Source organism: Tachysurus vachellii, chromosome 2, assembly GCF_030014155.1.
Source record: "Tachysurus vachellii isolate PV-2020 chromosome 2, HZAU_Pvac_v1, whole genome shotgun sequence".
In the NCBI taxonomy this organism is placed as follows: Eukaryota; Metazoa; Chordata; class Actinopteri; order Siluriformes; family Bagridae; genus Tachysurus; species Tachysurus vachellii.
In genome coordinates this window covers 20,609,340-20,615,549 of record NC_083461.1, presented here as the reverse complement: position 1 = coordinate 20,615,549, position 6,210 = coordinate 20,609,340, and positions in this window count along the sequence as shown.

Below are 6,210 nucleotides of genomic sequence, written 5' to 3'. Positions count from 1 at the left end.
AGATGCCATTTTCCATAGTTTTACATTTTAATCACATGACTTTTATTCCTACTTTATGTACTGGTTAGTAATTATTGCTTTTCAAACAATAAAAAAATTATACTACAATTGTATAGAGATGCATTTAACTCTTAAAAGCTGAAAATGTGTAAAACATAACAGCCGTTGTCTCAGACTCAACACTTCCTTAGTATATCCCTTCATATTTAATTTCAATTTTAGTTCTATTTGAAACCATAAATTATCAGTCCTATTGATTAGTATAACAGGGCTCTCAAGTTTTGAAGACAGACAAGAGTGACATCTCCAACCCCCCAGCGCCCCCCCCCCCCCCCCCAAAAAAAAAAAAAAAAAAGAAAAAAAAGAAAAAAAAGAAAACTGTGTTTCATGTTTTCAGGGTCATGATTGAGGACAATGTCCAGTTCAGAGACAAGCTGTTTCGTTTTGAGGTTTTGTTCAAACCTTCTTCTTTCGGCTTTTCCCTTCAGGGGTCGCCACAGCGAATCATCTCTCTCCACCTAACCCTATCTTCTGCATCCTCAACACTTGCACCCACTTGCTTCAAATCCTCATTAATTACATCCATATACCTCCTCTTTGGCCTTCCTCTTTGCCTCCTGCCTGGCAGCTCCATGTCCAACATTCTCCTACCAATGTACTCACTCTCCCTCCTCTGAACATGTCCAAACCATCTTAATCTCGCCTCCCTAACTTTGTCCCCCAAACGTCCAACATGGGCTGTCCCTCTGATGTACTCGTTCCTAATCCTGTCCAATCTTGTCACACCCAAAGAGAACCTCAACATCTTCAGTTCGGCTACCTCAAGCTCTGACTCCTGTCTCTTCTTCAGTGACACTGTCTCTAAACCATACAGCATGGCCGGTCTCACCACTGTCCTGTACACCTTCCCCTTGATACTTGCTGATATTTTCCTATCACACAGAACTCCTGACACCTTTCTCCACCCACTCCAACCTGTCTGCACTCGCTTCTTTACTTCTTTCCCACTCTCTCCATTACTCTGGACTGTTGACCCCAAGTACTTAAACTCCTGTACCTTCTTCACCTCTTCACCCTGTAACCTTACTGTTCCACTTCACTCCCTTTCATTCACACACATGTACTCAGTCTTACTACGACTGACTTTCATTCCTCTTCTCTCCAGCGCAAACCTCCACCTCTCCAGGTTTTCCTCCACCTGCTCCCTGCTCTCACTACTGCAAACATCATCGTCCAAGGAGACTCCTGTCTGACCTCCTCTGACAACTGGTCCATCACTATAGCAAACAGGAAGGGGCTCAAAGCCGATCCCTGATGCAGTCCCACCTCCACTGTGAACTCCTCTCTCTGACCTACAGCACACCTCACCACTGTCCTGCTCCTCTCATACATGTCCTGCACCACTCTGACATACTTCTCTGCTACTCCTGACTTCCTCATACAGTACCACAGCTCTTCTCTTGGCACCCTGTCATACGCTTTCTCTAAGTCTACAAACACACAGTGCAACTCCCTCTGACCATCCCTATACTTCTCCATCAACATTCTCAGAGCAAAAATTCCATCTGTTGTGCTCTTTCTGGGCATGAAGCCATACTGCTGCTCACAAATTTCCACCACCTTCCTTAACCTAGCTTCCACTACTCTTTCCCACAACTTCATTGTATGGCTCATCAACTTTATCCCCCTATAGTTGCTGCAACTCTGCACGTCACCCTTATTCTTAAAGATCGGCACTAACACACTCCTTCTCCATTCCTCAGGCATCCTCTCACTTTCTAATACCCTGTTGAACAAACTAGTTAAAAATTCCACTGCTGCCTCTCCTAAACACTTCCAGACCTCTACCTGGATGCCGTCAGGACCAACTGCCTTTCCACTTTTCATCCTCTTCAAAGCCTTCCTGACTTCATCCTTTCTAATCTTATCTACTTCCTGTTCCACAAAGTTCACCCCTTCTACTCTTTTTTCCCTCTGATTTTCCTCATTCATCAGCTCCTCAAAGTATTCCTTCCATCTCCTCTGTACACTCTACTCACTTGTGAGCACCCTTCCATCTCTATCCTTAATAATTCTAACTTGCTGCACATCCTTCCCATCTCGATCCCTCTGTCTAGCTAACCTGTACAAGTCCTTCTCTCCTTCTCTAGTGTCTAACCTAGTGTACAACTCGTCATATGCCTTCTGCTTGGTCTTAGACACCTCCCTCTTCACTCTGCGCTGTAACTCCTTGTATTCCTGTCTATTCTCTTCAGTCCTGTCCATATCCCACTTCTTCTTGGCTAATCTCTTCCTCTGGATACTATCCTGAACTTCCTCATTCCACCACCAAGTCTCCTTATCTTCTTTCCTCCTTCCAGATGACACACCCAGCACCTTTCTCCCTGTCTCCCTGATCACTTCTGCTGTAGTTTCCCAGTCATCCGGCAGCACTACCTGACCACCCAGAGCCTGTCTCAACTTCTGTCTAAATTCCTCACAACATTCCTCCTTTTTCAGCTTCCACCACTTAGTTTTCTTCTCTATCTTTGACCTCTTCCTCTTACAGACCATCAGAGTCATCCTACACACCACCATCCTATGCTGTCTGGCTACACTCTCTCCCACTACCACTTTACAGTCACTAATCTCTTTCAGATTGCCTCTTCTACAAAGGATGTAGTCTACCTGTGTTGTCCTACCTCCACTCTTGTAAGTCACTCTATGTTCCTCCCTCTTCTGAAAATACGTGTTAACCACAGCCATGTCCATCCTCTTAGCAAAGTCTACTACCATCTGTCCTTCAAGGTTCCTTTCCTTAACTCCAAACTTGCCCATCACCTCCTCATCACCTGTGTTCCCCTCACCAACATGTCCATTAAAATCCGCTCCTATCACCACTCTCTCACCCGTGGGAATACTCTCAATCACCTCATCGAATTCACACCAGAATCTCTCTTTCTCCTCTAACTCACAACCTACCTGCGGGGCATAACCACTAACAACATTCAACATCACCCCTTCAATCTCTAACTTCAGACTCATCACCCTGTCTGACACTCTATTCACCTCCAGAACATTCCTCACAAACTCCTCCTTCAGGACCACACCTACCCCATTTCTCTTACTATCCACACCATAATAAAACAGCTTGAATCCTGCTCCTATACTACGAGCCTTGCTACCCTTCCACTTGGTCTCCTGTACACACAGTATATCCACCTTCCTTCTCTCCATCATATCAGCCAGCTCTCTACCTTTCCCTGTCATAGTACCAACATTCAGAGTCCCTATTCTCAGTCCTACACTCTTACCTTTCCTCTTCTCTCTCTGTCTGTGCACTCTCCTCCCTCCTCTACTCCTTCGACCAACAGTAGCCCAATTTCCACCGGCGCCCTGTAGGTCAACGGCGCCGATGGCGGTCGTTGTTAACCCGGGCCTCGACCGATCCGGTATGAAATTCTTACTGACAACTCGCATGGTTAGATTTGGCAATGTTTTATGCCGGATGCCCTTCTTGACGCAACCCTCTCTATTTATCCGGGCTTGGGACCGGCACAGAAGTCACTGGACTGTGACCCCCATGGCTAGATTAGGTTTTGTTAAAAGGACATATACATTTTATACTAGATTAGGTTTTGTTCAAACCGACCATCAAAAATACCCTCGCTAATGAATTTTTTTTTTTTACATTGGTTGTTGCGTTAAATCTTACCCATATACAATAGTTCTATTTTCTGATTGGCTATTGTGTAGCCTCTTTTTTTTGATTGGCTAATAAGTGTCAGGCTCGACTAAGAGCTCCAGGGGAGATGCGCTTAATTCCTGCCCGGTTCCATAGAGACAGCGGTGCGGACTGATGCATTTTGGGCGCTGCGGCATATTAAATATATGATCATTTTTTCTGCGTGAGAAATACAATGAGTGGCTCTCCAGCATGACAAAAGACCCAATGCGTGACACTTGATAGCCCTGTGAACATTTACTGTACGTAGCTGATAGAAGAACTAGCTTGTGAAACAGTCAACATAATACTTAACAGTTTATTATTTTAGATGCAGAACTTGGTGTCTTTTTCATTATATTGTCCTTTAATAACAGAAAACTCATTGACATTTAATTGGTCCAATTAAATGCTTTGTAGAATGTATATGTCCTTTTATTATATTATATTATATTATAGCAGCTTATTAGCTTGTTAATGAGCTTTTGGCTGTGTCTTTTGTTGTTTTCAATTCAATTAAATTCAGTTCAATTTATTTGTATAGCACTTTTAACAATTCCCATTGTTTTAAAGCAGCTTTACAGAAGTATAGAAACGGGAGAGAAAAAAATAAATAAATATATAAAAAATAATAAGAAAAAATAAGGATAAAAATAAATAAATCAATTTATAGAATTAGATTAAAATTAATAAAAAAAACTTTAATAATAATATATATATATATATATATATATATATATATATATATATATATATATATATATATATATATATATATATATCCCTATCCCTATCCCTATCCCTAATGAGCAACCTGGAGGTGACGGCGGCAAGGAAAAACTCCCTGAGATGACATGAGGAAGAAACCTTGAGAGGAACTCTACGGTAAATAATGTAAATGTAAATAATGTCCTTTCTACAACAGTTTATAATAGTGCAATCGAGAGATCCTGAAAAAATAATGGGTCATCGCAAACTCTGAGTTCATCACAGACCTGGTTGCTGATAAAGACCAGATCATACAGCTGACTGACACAACATTGGTTTAAAAGAAGGCATGGTTCAACATTGGTTCAGCTTCCTTTTTAATCCCTGTTTGAGGGAAAAAATAAAATATCTAGAGTTGATAGATTTTGAAATTTGAATTGAATTTGACTAACTCTTTATGAACGATCAACTTTCTTTGGATTTGTGTTACAGATTCTAACCTTTCTAGTCCATGACCAGACCTCAAAATGGGACGGAGAAGGTGGTGTGATGTCAGGTCCTGTCCATCTGACACACAGCCTTTCAGTCCACACACACTCCTCCACAGAGAGCCATACTGACACACACTCCTCCAGCACTTCCAGATGTCATGATACCCACAGAGAACAAAGCACAGCATTTGCATGGTGTCTGACTTCTTTTACCCCAACATGGGTGGTGTGGAGAGCCACGTCTATCAGCTCTCACAGTGCCTCATAGAGAAGGGCCACAAGGTTGTGATAGCAACACATGCCTATGGCAACCTGCGTGGCATACGCTACCTCAGCAATGGTCTGAAAGTTTATTACCTCCCTCTCCAGGTCTGTGAGTTAATCTCAACCTCATAAGGCTAAAGTAAATGGTTTGGGTATTGATCATCCACTGTGTTTATTCTGTTTATTATGATTTATTGCGCTTATCACCAAAACCATGCATTTGTATCACAATCCTAACTCGATAATTTACTGATATTCAGCTGAATTTTTCCAATTTTCTACCCATTGATTAAAATGTTTTATACTTGCTAGGGTATAGACGTAATCTGAAAGGATAGCGTCATGTTTCTGGAATAAATACTGGTGTATCATGTATTTTTGTAGCAGTAAGCATGAAGAAGATTTGGCTGAGTGTAGTGTTTGTCAATATTATTCTATAAATAAAGTACAAAGTTCCCTAAAGATAAAGTGAATTCTGTCAGCAAAACATCTGAAATTTTTTTTACACAGTAATTAAGTTTATATTAAGTTCACTTTAATACTACCAAAAATATTGGATGATGACTTGATACCTTCTTCCCATAAGTGATGTATAACCAATCCACAGCCACCACCTGCTTTCACAGTCTGCCACTGCTCAGGTGTGTGTTCATACAGTATGTTAGGGGTGTTAAACTAACTGCTCGTTTAATTGGTCATTCATATTCTTATTCTCAGGAACCACTTTATATCAGAGACACTCACACACACCTATGGGCATGTGGCAACAAAATCTGATAAACACAAGCAATAAATAACTTTTGGAAATGACACATAAGATTCATTCATTCATTCATTTTCTACCGCTTATCCGAACTATTCTTGGGTCACGGGGAGCCTGTGCCTATCTCAGGCGTCATCAGGCATCAAGGCAGGATACACCCTGGACAGAGTGCCAACCCATCGCAGGGCACACATACTCTCATTCAACCTCAATCAACCTACCATGCATGTCTTTGGACTGGGGGAGGAAACCGGAGTACACAGAGGAAACCCCCGAGGCAC